This window comes from Chiloscyllium punctatum, chromosome 29 (genome assembly GCF_047496795.1).
Source record: "Chiloscyllium punctatum isolate Juve2018m chromosome 29, sChiPun1.3, whole genome shotgun sequence".
In the NCBI taxonomy this organism is placed as follows: domain Eukaryota; kingdom Metazoa; phylum Chordata; class Chondrichthyes; order Orectolobiformes; family Hemiscylliidae; genus Chiloscyllium; species Chiloscyllium punctatum.
The window spans coordinates 71,416,722-71,436,482 of record NC_092767.1 but is presented as its reverse complement, the minus strand read 5'-3'; the positions used below and the strand labels follow the sequence as shown (position 1 = coordinate 71,436,482).

Genomic DNA, 19,761 nt, shown 5'->3' with positions numbered 1-19,761 from the left:
TTGGGGTGCAGGTACATAGATCCCTTAAAATGGCCACCCAAGTGGACAGGGTTGTTAAGAAAGCATATGGTGTTTTGGCTTTCATTAACAGGGGGATTGAGTTTAAGAGTCGTGAGATCTTGTTGCAGCTCTATAAAACTTTGGTTAGACCGCACTTGGAATACAGCGTCCAGTTCTGGTCGCCCTATTATAGGAAAGATGTGGATGCTTTGGAGAGGGTTCAGAGGAGGTTTACCAGGATGCTGCCTGGACTGGAGGGCTTATCTTATGAAGAGAGGTTGACTGAGCTCGGACTTTTTTCATTGGAGAAAAGGAGGAGGAGAGGGGACCTCATTGAGGTATACAGGATAATGAGAGGCATAGATAGAGTCGAGAGCCAGAGACTATTTCCTAGTGCAGAAATGGTTAACACGAGGGGTCATAGTTTTAAGCTGATTGGAGGAAAGTATAGAGGGGATGTCAGAGGTGGGCTCTTTACACAGAGAGTTGAGAGAGCATGGAATGCGTTGCCAGCAGCAGTTGTGGAAGCAAGGTCATTGGGGATATTTAAGAGACTGCTGGACATGCATATGGTCACAGACATTTGAGGGTGCATACGTGAGGATCAATGGTCGACACAACATCATGGGCTGAAGGGCCTGTTCTGTGCTGTACTGTTCTATGTTCTATACGTTTGCCTGTGGCTCAGGTCTGAGATCCTGTCTTGAAAGTTCTGCATTTTAATTTGCTTCCAAGCTGTTCAGAATCTCTTGACAGAAACTCCACTCTTCTAATCCTTTTAAATGTTGGCATCGACATGGGCAACAATAACTGGATCTCTCCCCCGCCCACTCCCAACTTCTCCCCTCACCCTGAGAAGATATCCTTAACCCTGGCCCCGATTTGCACACCAATTGGGATGCAATACACTATTGTATAACAAATCCAATATCAGTAAAAATCAACTTTTACGTGTTAAGTCCTTAATTAATGGTAATACGTGATCCCATTCAGAAGTTCGAGCATTCATAAGTTGGGAACCCTCGTACAACATTTCCTTCTCCTCAGTTGTGGCGACCTGTACTACAGTGCTGTAGTCAATTTTGTGATTCTAGCAGTCCTCACTCCTGTCCCCACAACTTGCAAAAACCTCATAACTAGACAAATGCAAGGGTTAATGCTCCTCAAATGCTACCCCATAGGTTACTTTATGTGTCTTAACTGTGATTACTTCTTTCTGTCTCTAATCACAGACCAAATTTGAATTATGTAAATAGAGGGGTGTGACCATGTCCTGGAGCAAAATGTTCTGATAACTGTCCCCTTCCCTGATTAGCACAATGTCTGTAGCTTGGACTTTAGCTCCTCATTTTGTATCTGAAATTCTTCAAGATACAAACACGTGGTGCAGGTGTGCTTACCCTGGATCACCTTGGTGTCAGCAGCTCCTACATGCCGCAGCAGCTGCACCTCACCCCGCTGCCATAACTAGTGTAAATTATTTAAATTTAGTAGCTTAATTCTGAATAACCTACTTTTGCTCCTAATTCAAATTTGTGCTATATCCATCCTGTACTGCTATCACACTTCCGTTCATTCCATATTATTTTCTTTGAAAGCTTGCCCTTCATTGCCCTTTTCATTTGTCTTCAGGCTACTTGGTTTGGCATCCTGGCTTCAGCTGTCACATCTCCAAATTTATTTTTAGCCAGTACTTTTCACTATTCTCAATGATATTATTTGACCACCTCTGATTTTGGGGTGGCGTTAGGGGGAGCGGGGAAGTCATTGTGACCTTGCAAAGTACTTCACAGCAAGTGCAGAACTTTGGAAGTATAGTCCGTGATGTAATGTAGAAAATGTGCAAAGTAATTGCCACAAGTTCCTGTTACCAACAATGATAGAAATTTATTGATTTCAGTGATGTTTATTGAGGAACAAATTACTGTCCAACACTAGAGGAGAGCAGTCCTGCTCTTCAAAAAGAGCCCTGAATTTCTTTGTGTCAGTTTAATCACTGATTGGAAAGATGACACCGCCGTTACTGTATCACTCCTTCAACCTAAAATGTTTGTATGCCTCCGGAGTGAGATTAAATACACAATGTACAACTCTGTACACTCATGTAGTTTGTGCCTGGCACTCTTCCAATTTTCTTAAACTCCAATTCATTTACACAGTTACCATAAAGTGATTAGTACTGATGTGTTGTTACATGGAATAAGACTGTCTTTTGCTGACTTATTAATGAAGTCTCTCAGTGAAGTTGTTTCTCTGTCATGCTGTTTTAAATGTTTAAGAATAATTGCAGTCTAGCTGACCCAGGAAGGCAGAACAATTGCACTTCTCAGCCTTCAAGGGAAACACTGAATTACAGATGTAAAAGAAGCATTTGGTAACATTTTTGAGCTTTTAGAATGAGTTGCCCTTTTGTGTTTTAACATTAGTGCAGAGAAGATCCACTATTAAATTTTGTTTTAAAGCAAGTGTCTTGGTGCAATATAATGTCTTCAGTGTGCAAACAATGTAAACCCTATGCAGCATGTGTGTATAGAGGATAGGAAAACTGCCTTGAGATCAATACTGTACTGTTTTTGGGATTAACTAGGTACTTTCAGATTTTATCATGGAGTTTTGTCCACTCAGACATGATGGCACTTGCTAAGTATTCTTTCAAGGTGTTGCACCTTCTGTATAGAGTGGATATGCCCACACGCAGGCTTCTCTAAAAGAGGTGAACCACACATGATCACTGTTACTTTTATATAATAAAAGCAAATTGCTGTTTTGGTTTGTTTCTGCAGATTGGTGTGAATAGTTTTTTTCTGAACATGTCATGACACATCTTTGTTGCCAATGTGCCGCAGACCCCTCATGAATGGTTTTCTATGAACATTTTTAAAGTCATCAATGTAGGGATCCCCTCTTGTGATGAGGTGGTTGCTGAAGTGCTAATCAGGAGTGATGAACTGACTGGGAAGAATTCCTGAGGCAGCTGAACCACATCAATAACAGTTATTAAGGCAGTTTGTTTATTCTAGCTGTAAATTAATTCCCCTCCATCCTTCCTGATATCATCACTCACTAATTGCAGAAAAGTTGTTTTAATTTGACTAAAGAAATGAGACTAATTTGAAAACCTATTCTCGCTTCAATTTTGCAAGCTTTATTGGTGAAATAATAGTTTCTCTACATCTTTTATTGTATGTCATTCTCATTGAATATCTGCTTTTATTTTACAGTTATGTGTACCTAATCTCAAAATGAATGTACAATGTATGCGAGATGTATAATTGAGATAACAATGACTTTCTGCAAAGTAGGAGTCCACTTCTGACGGAGATGTTATTACTTGCAAGTTCTCAAGTTTAATTCTTGGCCTGTGCTGATTCTGGCGTTAGCAAATTGTTAGTGTTGGTCTTGGTTCATTCACCTTTCTAAGGATTGAGTGTCTGTGCATGTAGGTTTGCTCCCTGAGCTGGAAGTTTCGTTTTCAGACATTTCATCACCATACTAACTAACATCCTCAATGAGCCTCTGAATGAAGCCTGCAATGTCAGTAGAAGAATTAGCCAATTCTTGCTTTGGACTTGAGTATGGCAAAAGTGAGGACTGCAGATGCTGAAAATCAGTGTCTAGATTAGTGGTGCTGGAAAAGCACAGCCTGAAACATCGATTTTCCTGCTCATGTGATGCTGTCTGACCGGCTGTGCTTTTCCAACTCTAATCTAGACTTGAACTTGAGTATGTCAACCTCTACACAATATGGAGCAATGACCACTTGTAGTCAGTACTGGAGGATGACCAATGCTTGAGAAACTTAACCTCACCCTTTATAATGTGCTTTTAAAGCAGTGGTAGAAAAGTTAGACATAATTTCATTAAAAGATGAGATTCTAAGATTGTGATACATTGCTAATGGTGACTTCACTTTAGATCATGTTGTTTATATATAATTTGAAATCGTTTGCAAGGTCTTGACTCCCTTCAATTAGATTAGATTCCCTACAGTGTGGGAACAGGCCATTTGGCCCAACAAGTCTACACCGACCCTCTGAAGAGTCACCAATCCAGACCCATTTACCTCTGGCTAATGCCCCTAACACTACAATTGGCAATTTAACATGGCCAATTCACCTGACTTGCACATCTTTGAAATGTGGCAAGAAACTGGAGCACCCAGAGGAAATCCATGCAGACACTGGGAGAATGTGCAAACTCCATACGAACAGTTGTCCGAAGCTGAAATTGAACCCAAGTCCCTGGTGCTGTGAGGCAGCAGTGCTAACCTCTGAGCCGTTGTGCTGGCCCTATAATTCAGTTAGAATTATCGAGAACAGAAATGTAGGAAAACTGGGAGTAGGAGTAGGCCTTTTGACCCTTCAAGCCTGCTTTAAAGTTCCCCACAATCGTAGCTGGGATTAGTTTAGTTTGGGATTATGGTTGGTATGGACTGGTTGTACTGAAGGATCTTGTTTCCCTGCATATTACTGTATGATCATCCAACTCCAAAACCTGTTCCTACCTTCTCACAGCACCCTTTGATCTGTTAGCCCCAAGAACTATATATCCTTTTTGAAAACATTTGCTGTTTTGACCTCTACTACTTTTCACGTAGCAGAGAATTCCATAGTTTCATCACTGTTTGGATGAAGACATTTCTCCTTCTCTTTTGTCCTAAATGGCCCACTTGGTCACCCCTGTTTTTCTACTTTCTAGTCATAATTACTTCTAGTGACTTTGTTACACATTACACCTATTGATAACCTTAGATATTTGTGGACCTATTGTGAGCTTGGGAAGAGAAAATAAAACTGAATCCTAAAATAAGCATAATTAGCAATCTGGAAGCAAGGTTGAATTTCATTACTTTTACCGTATTTCTAATAGTACTTTAAGTTCTGTGCAACTATATCAAAACAACTTCAGATTTGGGATGGAAATTGATATTTATGGAGTGAATTATTGTTTGTGGATTGCCTTATATGATTTGCTGTTTGTGGGAGTTTGCCTTCCTCTGTTTGCAGTAATAGTTTTAATTCAAAATAAATTCTCTACACCCATGCTGGATAGTAGCACATGCTGAAATGTATAATTGGGTGAACGTTAGGGCAAGCCTTGGGTGTCTGCACTTTCTACAGTTAAATAGCCAGCTGCTGCATGTGTATCTTGGGATTAAATGCACAGGCTGGCATTTTCCAAGGTCTTGAACTGAGTGTCTAGGGACGTAGTGAAGCTTGGAGCAAATGTGCAGTAGGGCAAGGTTGCTATTTTTATGCCTTGCAGTTGGAGTGTGCTGAGGGGTTGGAACGTGTAGAACCCTGCAGGCTGTTCACCTTAGAAAATAAATCAAGAATGTTGAAAATGTATTAAGCCATTTTAGAATTGAACGTGATGAATGGAAAAAAAAATCAATTTATTTTCTTGTGATTTGAAATGTTTGATCTTTGGGCTGTATGCCTGATGTGGAATGTGTTTTGTAAATATTAAGGAAATGGCAAATGTATAGAGTAGAACATGCTGTATGCAGGCAATTTGAATGTTATTGCAAATCATGTAAAATTCATGTTTTGCAATTTTACAAAGGTGGGTTCCTTTATATTTTTTTTAAAAAATCACTGTGAAAAGTGACTCCCTTTCTTAATCTAGTGGAGGTCTTTCAACATCTTTGGAAACCCTGCCCCAAAGAATAGTAACTGTAGCAAAGAAGTTAAAACATGAATTGAAACTGTCAGGAAGGTGGGGGGGGGGGGGCGGGGGGGTAAATGTCTCTTTCATCTCATGGCATGTCTTCAGTTTTCCATTATGTTACACTTCAACAGTACGTGTGGGAGAGTTATGTCAACTTAGTCATTGCATATGAAAGCAATATTTATGGAGTCTATGACGACAAAAAGAATGGGAGTACGAGTGGCCATATGGCTCCTTGAACCTGCTCTACTGTTTACATAGTGTCTGATCCTTAACCTCTGCACTTGCCTGTCCTTAAATTTTCTTTCAATATCCAAAAATCAATTGATCTTACCCACTCAATGGCTGAGAGTTCATGCCTGTATAGGATAGAGAATTCAAAGAAAAACAGAACTTTTGACTCCTGCCCATTTTTTTTTTGTTGTCAGCATTCATTCAAGTAATCAGAATCCAGTCTTCCTTCTGGAAAATACTTTGTTAATGGAAGCTCTCAGTAACTTGGATTAGTTTATCATGAGGTGTTTGCCTTTAGAGGAATAATGTATATGATGATTAAGTGTCATGGTAGAAGTGAAGTATGTTTAGTGCTTTTTCAGGCCCAGCCATTCCTGTGTTAAGTTCTTTTTCCTGAGATCATTACACACTTGATGCAACTGCAACTCGCCAACTTTAGTGAACAACCAAAATTTTATTAAGCACAGTATGGCACAAGTTGTGGAGAAATTCTTAACATTCTTTGCCATGCTTGGGAAGCGTGTCAAGAGATCTGCCTGAACAAAGGAAGACCTTCCTTTTATATATAACCTTTTACAACGTTCAGTAATGCCCACAAGGCAACTCCCCAGACACTCCTCCACAGTCACATGCCCCTCAAGTCACAATGCAGTGACCACATCATTTCCAGAAACAGTATAATGTAAATCATCCCTTAATGGTAAAATAGAGTTATAGTCATAGAGATGTACAGTTTGGAAACAGACCCTTCGGTCCAACCTGTCCATGCTGACCAGATATCCCAACCCAATCTAGTTCCACCTGCCAGCACCCGGCCCATATCTCTCCAAACCCTTCCTATTCATATACCCATCCAAATGCCTCTTCAATGTTGTAATTGTACCAGCCTCCACCACATCCTCTGGCAGCTCATTCCATACACGTACCACCCTCTGCGTGAAAAACTTGTCCCTCAGGTCTCATTTATATCTTTCCCCTCTCACCCTAAACCTATGCCCTCTAGTTCTGGACTCCCCGACCCCAGGGAAAAGACTTTGTCTATTTATCCTATCCGTGCCCCTCATAATTTTGTAAACTTCTATAAGGTTGTAAACCTCAGCCTCCGACGCTCCAGGGAAATCAGCTCTGATGCAATTTTTTTTTAAACTACAGGGAGTAGTCAAAATTCCAATTGTTATGTTTTTATTGATTTTGGGCGATGATGCTAATGTAAATTATCTCTACATCACAGGAGACGGTCATGTAAATAGCTCTGAATGGCAAAGGATGGGAATGTAAATTCCTTACAATCTGCCTGTAAGTCAGAGGCATCCCACCCGAGCCTTGGGACATCCAATTTCCTGCAGGTCAGCAGAGGAAATTAACTCTAATATCACACATGTGCCAAAGAAATGTTGTGCATCTTATGTACAAAATATAGCCTATTCAATTTGTTTTCCCCAAAAGGTAACCTAGCTAATTTCTGTCACACTCATTCTTTTTGTCTTGTGTGGATTCCATTTCTAATGTTGTTGTCTTCTGCTTGTCTATCCAGTGAGTGTCAATATTTTTAGATCTCATTTAATAAAAACATTTTTTTGACAAGTTTGAACAGAGTATTTGCCAAGTAACATACATTCAGAATAGCAGTGGTGTACAGAATTTAAGACCTTTTTGAGGGAATCCATGTGATAATTTTGTGGTCTGCTTTGAGCAATTGGCCTCTTCAGTGTGCTGTTATTGCTTCTTTTGCTGATCTGAGTGGTATACCAAGCAATCTAGATTCTGTATACTGTCCGTGGAATAATTTGAGTATCAGTAAATGAGGGTAGTGCTTTCTTGTGTGGGATATATTTCTGTCTTAATGAAATTGCAATGTGCTTAAAATGATTCACCGCTTCAGTAATTAGTGCTTTGTTACAACTGCAAAAATGATAAAGTGGTTAGAAAATTTAAATAAGCTACTGAATTTACTGGCTTGGAGTAGTCAAGGACACTTTTTTATTGAATATTATGATGATTGAGTATTAGAAATTAAAGGAGAAAATGAGGACTGCAGATGTTGGAGATCAGAGCTGAAAATGTGTTGCTGGAAAAGCACAGCAGGTCAGGCAGCATTCAAGGAGCAGGAGAATCGACGTTTTGGGCATGAGCCCTTCTTCAGGAATCCTGAAGAAGGGCTCATGCCCGAAACGTTGATTCTCCTGCTCCTTGGATGCTGCCTGACCTACAGTATTAGAAATTAAAGGCTATTGACAAGGCTCTTCTAGATAAGTGATAGAACTGCTATGATTAGCTCGAAAGAAGAAGAATGTAGCTGATCTCCATTTAGAAGTTGTGTAGATATTGGGTGTATTTGGATTGGGATTGGATGTTATCAAAAGGTTGGCAGCATACTCTGTCTAGACTCACACCTGCGTCACTTGCCTGATGTAGCAATAGGTTTCCTGGTCCATGGGGGATGGGGTTTGTAATGTATTCCCAGTGTTATAGATCATCAGAATCTAGTATCAAAGAGAGAAATTAATGGGAAGAGAATAAAGTAAATGGGTACTGAGAAATTCTTTGTCTTTTTTCTCTTGATGCTCACTTGTCCGGTCTCCCTTGTTGCACCCTCGATATCTGAGCTCATTTAAAAATTGCCCACACCTAAACTGTCACCGTCTTGCCCCTGCTCTAGTTTCCCTGCCTTAACACCTGGTCTAACAAGTTTGTGATTTCTCCCATTCTTCCTTTATTCATGTTCACGATCCCTTCACCACTTCATTTGATAAGGTTCCCCATGGTAGGCTCATTCAGAAGATCAGGAGGAATGGGATACAGGGGAACTTAGCTGTCTGGATACAGAATTGGCTGGCCAACAGAAGACAGCGAGTGGTAGTAGAAGGAAAATATTCTGCCTGGATGTCTGTGGCGAGTGGTGTTCAACAGGCTCTGTCCTTGGGCCTCTACCCTTTGTAATTTTTATTAATGACTTGGATGAGGGGATTGAAGGATGGGTCAGCAAGTTTGCAAACGACACAAAGGTAGGAGGTGTAGTTGACAGTATAGAGGGCTGTTGTAGGCTGCAGCGGGACATTGACAGGATGCAGAGATGGGCTGAGAGGTGGCAGATGGAGTTCAACCTGGATAAATGAGAGGTGATGCATTTTGGAAAGTCGAATTTGAAAGCTGAGTACAGGATTAAGGATAGGATTCTTGGCAGTGTGGAGGAACAGAGGGATCTTGGGGTGCAGGTACATAGATCCCTTAAAGTGGCCACCCAAGTGGACAGGGTTGTTAAGAAAGCATATGGTGTTTTGGGTTTCATTAACAGGGGGATTGAGTTTAAGAGTCGTGAGATCTTGTTGCAGCTCTATAAAACTTTGGTTAGACCGCACTTGGAATACAGCGTCCAGTTCTGGTCGCCCTATTATAGGAAAGATGTGGATGCTTTGGAGAGGGTTCAGAGGAGGTTTACCAGGATGCTGCCTGGACTGGAGGGCTTATCTTATGAAGAGAGGTTGACTGAGCTCGGACTTTTTTCATTGGAGAAAAGGAGAAGGAGAGGGGACCTCATTGAGGTATACAAGATAATGAGGGGCATAGATAGAGTCGATAGCCAGAGACTATTTCCCAGGGCAGAAATGGTTAACATGAGGGGTCATAGTTTTAAACTGGTTGGAGGAAAGTATAGAGAGGGTGTCAGAGGTGGGCTCTTTACAGAGTTGAGAGCATGGAATCCGTTGCCAGTAGTAGTTGTGGAAGCAAGGTCATTGGGGATATTTAAGAGACTGGACATGCATATGATCACAGACATTTGAGGGTGCATACGTGAGGATCGATGGTCGACACAACATCATGGGCTGAAGGGCCTGTTCTGTGCTGTACTGTTCTATGTTCTCTTCTCCCTAACTCTGACCTGCTTCTGTGTTGTATGTCCTGTACAATCTTCCAGTCCTCCAGTCTCAGTGCTGCTCCAATTTTGAACTACTTGCAATTCCCTAATTTTTTTTCTTATGTATTTGACAGGGTGTGGGAATTGCTCATAAGGGTAATATTTGTTGACCATCTCTATTTGCTCTTCAGCTGAGTAATTTGCTAGTGAGTCTTGAGTTGTATGTAGTCAAGATGAGATTAGAATGGCAAATTTCCTTTCTTAAAGGGCATTGGTTACATCAGATGGGTTTTTACAAGAATCTATGATTGCCGTCAAGTGAATTTAAATTTCCTGTTGTGAGAGTTGATCCTTTATCCCCAGACCATTAGCCCAGGCTCTGGACTAGTCACCCAGTGACATACCACCATTTCGCAGTTTTGATTACTCTGTGGCCTGACCAGAAATTTTGGAATACCCTTCTCAAACCTCTTGTCACTCTAACTCACTTTTAACCTTAAGATGCTGCTTCAATCAAACAATTTGTCCTCTGTCTTACTACATTCTGGTGGTGTATGATATTGGAATTAGTTTGAATGTGCCTCTCTGGAAAGCCTTGGGACACTTTACCGCATTAAAGATGCTGCAAAGGTTTACTGTTGTCGTGGTTGTGGGTATGTTTACTGAGCTGGGAAGTAGATGTTTTGTCCCTGTCTAGGTGACATCTTCAGTGCTTTGGAGCCTCCTGTGAAGCGCTTCTGTGTGTTTTCTACAGAGTAGAGTAGAGTGGTTGGTGAGTTAGGTCGTGGAATGTCCTCGTCGTGTTGTATGGCTGCTAGACATCTGCGGATGAAGTTGCGTGGATACTCATTCTTACTCTGTAGAGGGGTTCTTCTTCCCTTCATAGGTCAGCAGTGCTGCAGTGTGTTGTAGCCTTTTCCGAAGAGGGTCAGATGCAGTTTCGACTGGGGTGTGTGTGTGTGTGTTTGGGTGGTTGCTATTGTAATTCAGGAACTGGTCGGGGTGTGTGGCTTTCTTGTACACTTCTATGGTGCATTCACCATTCTGCGTTCTTTGTACCATCACACCCAGGAATGTGTGTTGATTGTTGGTTTCCTCCTCTCTCGTAAATCTGATCCTTATGTGTATGGTGTTGATAATCCGGTGTTCTTGATTTCTGTTCTCTTAATGATAACAAAAGTGTTGTCTAGTTATCTAATCCAGAGTTTGGGTTGGATTTAGGGTAGGGCTGTGTGTTCCAATCTTTGCATCACTGCTTCTGCTATGAGTCCAGAAATGGGTGAGCCCATTGGTGTTCAACTGATCTGTTCATATATTTGGTTGATGAATGTGAAGAGTATTATCAAGCAGAGGTCTAGTAGTTTGAGCATGCAGTCCTTGTTGATAGGTTCCCAGTTGTGTGGTCTGTTCTGCTTGTTTAGGAGGTTGGCTATTGTCTCTCTGGCTAAAATCTCAGGATAAAAGACCCTATACACATCATGTGCAAGACAAATGTAATTTACAAGATTCCATGCAAAGACTGCACAAAACACCGTACAGGGTAAACAGGCAGACAACTATCAATGTGCATCCATGAACACTAACTAGCCACTTAGCGTCACGACCTGCTGTCCCTAGTAGCCATACACAAATGACAAGGACAACACCACAATTGATTGTAGGACAAACTAAACATAGGACAGCCAGAGAAATTCTCGAAGCATGGCACTCAGCCACGGACTCCATCATCAAGCACATCGACCTAGACCTAATATACTGGCAGCTACGAAAGAACAATCGGAACTGGCAACCGGAAGCAGCAGAAACTGAGGTGCCTGTGACCTTGCATTTACTGATTTATATTTACAATATTCATTTTCAAGTAGGTAGATCAATGTGTCTGAGACAATTTAGTCTCTCGAACAGGAATATTTTGAGCAGTGTCCTTTCACTTTGAGCCTTTCTAGTGGCTGACCCAAATATTAGTATGTCCCCCAACATGCATCCTAAAGTGCATAACTTGGTCACCAGCTCTTTACCCAGGAAAACTAGTAATTTGGGTTAGTACTACTCCAGCAATTAATTGATGTTTATCACCATATTGCCTTTAGAACAACCTGTAGAGTCAAGCACTAGGTTATGGAGCTGCTTGGATTGAATCTCAATACAAATCACAGCATCTCTTTCCAGACTTCCTGTGTAAAGGCACATTTGATAGGAGGTGGGTGAGAGTGTCTTCCCCAAGTCATACACAAGTGGTGAGACTCTAAAGCATGCAGGAACACACTAGTCAAGTTACATGTCAGTGCTTACTTGAAAATCCTGATGAAGCATCCATAGATGATATTGCTCAGCTCAATCATTGGCTTAGCCATTTGACAGTTCAAACTGTCCTTGTGAATCCAAGTAAATTGAGTGAGACTGTTCTTTGGGAGTTGGCCCAGCCAATCCTTTGTCCCCTTATCTGCTGTGTCAGATTATTTTGAAGTTGCTGAACATATAATTCAGAGCAGCTGCAATAGGCACCAAAAGCTGTAAGAAGCAATTTTCCATGCTGAAACAGAAACTGAGCAGGTCAGTGCAATTTCTCCTTCCATTGTTAGTGCGAACATTATCATCATATGCAAAGTGCTCCATTGGCCTTGCCCTAATGGATACCTGTGTACGCACTTGGACAAAGCTGTGTAGCTTTTTGCTGTGCAAACATGTTATCAAGTTCTGATGTTCTACCTATCCATGGACTTTGAGAAGAATAAATGTCAGTATTGGGATGCTTTATTCAGTTAATGCCACACCACCAGGTTATCATGGGGGGGGGGGAAAAAATGCAGTGCGTTCATCAAGCAATGTATGGCCTTAAACATCTTTTGAGATTCTGCAAGGAAAAGAGGTGATAGATCCTGTTGCCTGGTCTCCTGAACAAACTTTAAAAAAGAAACTTAGAGTGCCATATTGCAAACCTTAGTCATTAATTGACTGCAACAAAGTGTCGTTGAATCCACTCTATGCAAATTACTGTTTCTCGTCTTCTCAGTCTATCTCCACAGATTCTAGTCTTCTGGTGGGTTAGCATATTTTTGTGTTGGCATGTGATAATTTCTATCATGATTTGTCATGGTTATAATGTTGACCAGGTCTTACTATTTCAAGTAAAACTCAAACATGATATGAGTGGCTTAGCATTGCAAACTAAGGAGCTAACTTGGGAGGAAAGTGATCTTGTCTACTCTGGGCTTTTGAAAGGTGGGCGATGACTAGCGTCTTGCTGTTAGAATTAAATCTTTGCATGATTAATCTCATTATTTGTGAATTTTTTTGAACTGATTAACATTTTTAAGAAGGTCAGAAGTAAAAGGATGGGTACATTTCATGGCATTGGCTGCTTTAATGGGAGTGTGGACTTAAATTTCATATTTGTCTTTAGTTGTGCGTCAACTGGCAGGCAAATGATTGTGTCTGTTGTTTCCGCTGGTATTTGTTCTCCTTTCCCTCTCTTTTTTAAATGTGTATGAAAGGAATCTCCTAACTAGACCAGGTTATTTGTTACGGGAGGTTGAGAAAGATCCCCTTTTTTTGCTTTGCTCAAGATGACGATGGATAGTGAGAGTGGAAACAGATTGAGAACTGAAAACTGTTAAATGTTACCATATCTTAAATCTCGAGGGGAGTGGTATGTTTGAGTGAGGTGAGGCATCACATTTTGGCAGAATGCTAAACAAATGTTGACAAGAACATCCCTTGCACACTTGAGGAATTAAGTGGCAGCATCCCCTTAGGGTAGTGATGTTTATGTTTTTATCATTTATTGATGTCCATTTCAGTCAAGGTTATTAAGTATTCTTCTAGTAAATAGTGACGTCATTGTAAATTGTAAGTAAGCATTCTTATTCATGATTATGCAAGGGAATTGAATTTACATCTGTGCACATAGTCGTAACTTGATTTTTCCTTGGAATGTTGCAGTCTAGTTCAATAGCTGATTGAGCTATTTTCATAGCACTAATGCAATTTGTACAAAAGTAATTAATTTGGGTAAGAATTTGTATTTTCAGCTCTTCTAAAATATGTAGATCATGAAACTGTTTGAAGTTTCAATATTGTCCAAAACCTTGTCTTTATTGGCATTGCTTCCCTTTCCATTGGTATTTGTCCGTGTAACTATTGGGGAAAAAAGTTTTTAAGCATAGAATGAGAGAGCTTTTGCTTGTGGACCTTACTCCTTCCATATGGAATGTGTACCCTACCTTATTATGCATTTTATCTCAATGATATCAGCTGAAGTAAAAGCATAAAATTGGAACAGAAGTAGGTAATTTGGCCCCTCAGCCCGCCTCCATTCAATAAGCTTGTGGCTGATTAGTTTGTATTTAGAATACCACATACTTCTCTATTTTCCTTTTTGATTGCATCTAACTTTTTTGATTGCCTTGTCTAATAAGAAAAGAATATATCTACCTTTGCCTTAATATTTAGTAGCCAATTCCATTACCTTTTGAGGCACAAGCTATCAGAGAAAAATTATCCTCTAAATCCTGAAATACACCTTCACTTTCAAAGTTCAGGACCCACCTTCAAGAGGAAACATTCTTTTCTGTTGTGAGATTAAACTGGATGATTTTTGTTTTCATGTAGTTAATTTTAAGTTTGGATTTTCTGTCTAAAGTTCATAATTAACTTGTAAGTATTTCTGTAGCCATGGTGATCTCTTTTACAATAGTTTCAGAGCACTATATTGACAGCACAATGGTGTTTTTGTTAACCTTGCATATTTTATGACTTTGCAAGATAAATCATTATGCTTCAAGGGCTGTTGGAAATTTCTAGACTTGGGTTTCTTTTTAACCTTTTACAGGGAACACACACAGCTTAAAGGGAGAGACTTTTTATTTCGTTTTGGCCAGTTCCATGAAGCCTTTGGATAGCAATGGTTGTATAGAGCAGTGCTACTGAGAATATAGTAAAACTGGATTACTCTTGAGTAAGGAGTTAGTCTGTAACCAGAAGTGTTGGGATAAATCCCTGAAGAGGTTACTTGAAGCTGGGTGGCACAGTGGTTAGCACTGTTGCCTCACAGCGCCAGAGACCCGGGTTCAATTTCCACCTCAGGCGACTGACTGTGTAGAGTTTGCACATTCTCCCCGTGTCTGTGTGGGTTTCCTCCAGGTGCTCCGGTTTCCTCCCACAGTCCAAAAATGTGCAAGTTAGGTGAATTGGCCATGCTAAATTGCCCGTAGTGTTAGGGGCAGGGGTAAATGTAGGGGAATGAGTCTGGGTGGGTTGCACTTCGGCGGGTCGGTGTGGACTTGTTGGGCCGAAGGGCCTGTTTCCACACTATAAGTAATCTAATCTAATGATGACATTGGGGCTCAAGTGTCTGGTACATCCAGGAAGAAGCTAGTAGCATTTCCAGCCTAGGAGCTAAAGGCACAACTGCCTTAACCCTGTCAAGATATTTTTGGGATTATTGAGATTATATTTGTGTTTTAAAAGTTTTTTTTTCGGATGTGTTGTAAGTAAATAACTTGGTTGATTGTCTCATTTCTTTTGACTTCTGTTTTATTGTTAACAAAATCTGCAACATGTGTTCTGTGTTTCAATGAGGGATCAACTCATTTAAATCCAAATCACAACAAAATATGACCTGTCAAGCTTGTTTTAGACTTTGGGTATGACTTCTCCAGTAGTAACATCAGCTGGGATCATAACACCATTTTCATCTTTTTTAATGTCTTAAAAATGTGTTGCTGGAAGAGCACAGCAGGTCAGGCAGCATCACAGGAGAAGGGGAATCAACGTTTTGGGCATAAGCCCTTCTTCAGGAATGAGGAGGGTGTGCCAAGCAGGCTAAGATAAAAGGTAGGGAGGGGGGACTTGGGGGAGGGGCATTGGGAATGCAATAGGTGGAAGGAGGTTAAGGTGAGGGTGATAGGCCGGACAGGGGGTGGGGGCGGAGGGGTCAGGAAGAAGATTGCAGGTCAAGAAGGCTGTGCCCAGTCTGAGGGCTGGGACTGAGAAAAGGTGGGGGAGGGGAAATGAGGAAGCTGGAGAAATCTGTATTCATCCCTTGTGGTTGGAGGATTCCTAGGCGGAAGAGGAATCGCTCTTCCTCCAGGCGTCGTGTCGCTATGGTCTGGCGATGGAGGAGGCCAAGGACCTGCATGTCCTTGGCGGAGTGGGAGGGGGAGTTGAAGTGTTGAGCCACTGGGTGGTTGGGTTTTCCTCTGGGACACCCACACCAACCAACCCAACCACCCCGTGGCTAAACACTTCAACTCCCCCTCCCACTCCGCCAAGGACATGCAGGTCCTTGGCCGCCTCCATCGCCAGACCATGGCGACACCAGGCCTGGAGGAAGGGCACCTCCTCTTCCTTCTGGGAATCCTCCAACCACAGGGGATGAATACAGATTTCTCCAGCTTCCTCATTTCCACTCCCCCCACCTTTTCTCAGTCCCAACCCTCAGACTGGGCACCGTCTTCTTGACCTGCAATTTTCTTCTCGACCCCTCCGCCGTCACCCCCCTGTCCGGCCCATCACCCACACCTTAACCTCCTTCCACCTATCGCATTCCCAACGCCCCTCCCCCAAGTCCCTCCTCCCTACCTTTTATCTTAGCCTGCTTGGCACACCCTCCTCATTCCTGAAGAAGGGCTTATGCCCGAAGCGTCAATTCTCCTTCTCCTTTGATGCTGCCTGACCTGCTGCGCTTTTCCAGCGACACATTTTTAAGCTCTGATCCCCAGCATCTGCAGTCCTCACCTTCTCCTTTTTTAACGTCTTGTACACTTCAATTAAATCACAGCTCATTTTTCTGAAGTCTAATGGAAACATACTCCATATGTACAAGCTATCCTTATAAGACAGCAGACATTCCAGGTATCAGTAGTAAATCTTTCCGAACCTCTTGTCAGATATTTACTTTAAAAGAGACCAAAGCTGCACAGTGTTTTGAGATGTAATCTCAATATTTTGTATAATTGAAGCATAGCACCTTAATTTATGTTAATCTTAAATTGTAATAAAGGATGGCATCCCATTAACCTTCATGCTTGTGCTGTACTAGCATACTGAAGTTTTCACTTGTGCACTCAAACACTTAAATTCCTCTGCAGCTCAAAATTCCGCAGTTGTTCTCCATTGAAGTAATGGTCTGCTTTTTCCTCTGTCCTCCTAAGTGAACAACTACACGTTTTCCCCCTTTGCATTCATCTCTAGTTTTTCTTCCCTTAGATGACCTGTCTACCTGTTCATAAACCTCTATTTTTCATCTTCAGAAAATAATATTCTATCTATCTTGGTGTCCTATAGAAATTTAGCTACCATGCCTTTGGTCCCCTCATCTAAGTCACAAAAGGTTGAGGCTCCAGCATAGATCCCTGTGGGACTCCACTCATCAAATCCTGCCAGTTGTCAAAGATTCTTGCATATTTTTTAATGTGCCAAGCAGCCAATCTACCATCTCTGCTGTTGTGTTCCCCGCTACACTTGGAAATTTTATTTTCTATGATAACTTGTGGAATCATTTTCAAATGCCTCTTTTAAATCCAAGTGTAATATGTTAACAGGCTTCCCTGTATCCACAGCAGGTTACTCCTTCAAAGAAGTCCAAAAAATAGGTTTAAAAATGATTTCCTTTTGACATAGCCATGTTAACTCTTCCCAAATGCCAGTGCCTTTTATTTTTGAAGTGATCTCCTCTTTAAATTTTTTAATATCTTGCTTCATGATTGACATCCAGCAAACTGGCCAATAGTTTTCTATTTTCCTTGATAAATAAACAGATTCATTCCTCTTTTTCCAACCTTTAAAATTGTATGGCTACGATTTGTCATGTGATTGGCTTCAGTGTCTGAAGTTTTATGCTTAATAGTATGCTCTGAGAATGTTTTTATGCATTATTTTAGCTCTATGGCAGAAATGCTGGATTTCTTAATAATTAAAAGCTAATTAATTGTACAGTGAAGGAGGCTGGTTTACCATATGAGCTGTTGGAGTGGAAAACTTCAATTTTCAGTTTTTTGCTAACATGATTGCTGGTTTAATGCCAGATGTCTGGTGATCCCCAAGATGGGTGTTGGCCACTCCAGGAGTGCTGCTCCCCAAATGAATAATCAAAGCAATGTACAAATTTTAACCAGCAATAGAATTCTGGCATCGGTCTCCAGATCACTTTGAAAATATTTAGTGTCACATGGATTGAATGTGATCATATGGAACATGGTCCAAAAACCAAACGGTAGTTGCACTCTCTCAAACCGATATCTCAGCACTTTGCTATATTGTTGTTGGCAATGCCAAATTATTGACCTGATTAATCACCACTTTTTTTTAGTTGTTTGTTCAGATGGATCTGTTAAATTATGGAACCAATGAATTACTTTTTTCAATATAATCTTGTTGATATTTGCAAAATTTGATCTCCAGAAATTTGCACGTATTGCTTTTAGCCCTTAAAATTTTTAAGTTTAATGTTCTTTTAAGTCTAAAAGTTATGCTGTTTGTGTTGCTGATCAGGTTATGACAATGCAGTCAGCTGATCGTTTGCTTCAAGTGGAAAACCTATTTGAAGGTTATGCATATGCAATAATCTAGTCAGCATTTGTTACTCCTACTTCATAAATAGTATAAGTTGTCTGAATTGGAAAGACTGTTCCATATCATAGCAACCAGTACGAGACCTATAAATATTGCAGAACGTTACAGTATTATTGGAGCAACTTTCCTTCTGCTTAAAGTATTTCATTTCATTTTGATTTCTTCAAAGTTCTGTGCAGGAACAGCAATCCCATTTTCATTCTTAAAGTTAACTGTTTTAATCAGTTCATTTTCTTCTGAAATTGTGCATTGTCAGAATGGAAGGGAAAAACTAGTCTGTGGCCATACTTCAGAAAACCTTTTGGAACTGAAAGCTGCATCTGGTTCTGAACCATTCTTGGTATCCATAAACTTGTGTTGGTGTGAAGCACATTGTCACTGTCTAATTTGAATGCTGTAGAATCCTAGAGTGATTTCAGTGCAGGAGGTGGCTACTTAGTCTATCAAATCTTGTCAACACTCTCTTTCACATAATCTTTCTTTCAGTCCTATTCTCTCCTCTATCCTTGTACCATGCAAGGTTATTTGTTCAGGTGTCCTTGAATTTCCTTTTAAAATCTTTGTCTGCATTTTCTACATTTTCACCACTGTCATAGGCAGCAAGTTGCAGGTTATTACTGCTTGCTGTTTTTTTGGAGGGGGATAAAAGGTTTCTCTCCCCCTCAGCCTTTGCCCCTCATCTGCATTTCATGCCCAAAACCTTAGATCAATATCCCTTGATCATTGTTACACATGGAAACTATTTTCTTTTGTCTACTTTTTTTATGTAGGCTTGTCAACCTTGCACATCTCTTGATTCTCTCAACATTCCTTGCTCCAAAAATAGCATCCAATTTGTTCAACTATGACAATGCTATGGCTTGAAGTGTATTTTGTCCTGGTGGTGAGCAGTCTTAGAAGATAAAGAGTTTGTGAGGCACTTTTTTTAAGTTGGAGCAATAGAAGTATCGGAATGGGTGTGGTTGAACTCTTACAGAACCACGGTCTTTAATTTAGATTTCAGCAGTTGCTCTGGCATCTTGAAGTAAAAGTACATTTTCCATCTCAGGGTTACAGCTGAAACCTGGAATGTTCTCTCCAAATTGTCTTTTAATGTTCTTTTCTCCTGGATTCGAGATGTGCAGTTGAGGCTACCTGCTTGCTAAATTTGCCTTTTGCCAAACGTGTATTTATGGGATGTTGCTATATTGGAACAGTTAATATTGGTTACTGTATCTATTATTGTTCCAAGTTCCTCATTCTTGTGTATTTTAACTAAAGTGTTTGAATTGTTTTAACATTGAGTAGTTTGACCAATCGAATTGCATCTGGAACAAAGCACCTTATCTTATTTTATTTGCCTTTAAAATAGGAGAGAAGTGGGGTCTGTGCTACCTTAATGTATTTTGAGGAGGTCTGGTCTGGTTCATAACACAGCCTAACCTGGT

General features: G+C 40.7%; 1 protein-coding gene across 4 annotated transcripts in view; it reads left to right on the top strand.

Annotated features, from left to right (window-relative positions):
- The window catches only part of arhgap35a (Rho GTPase activating protein 35a), a 147,755-nt gene that overhangs the window by 65,748 nt on the left and 62,246 nt on the right, over positions 1-19,761 (top strand). The window lies entirely within an intron of this gene.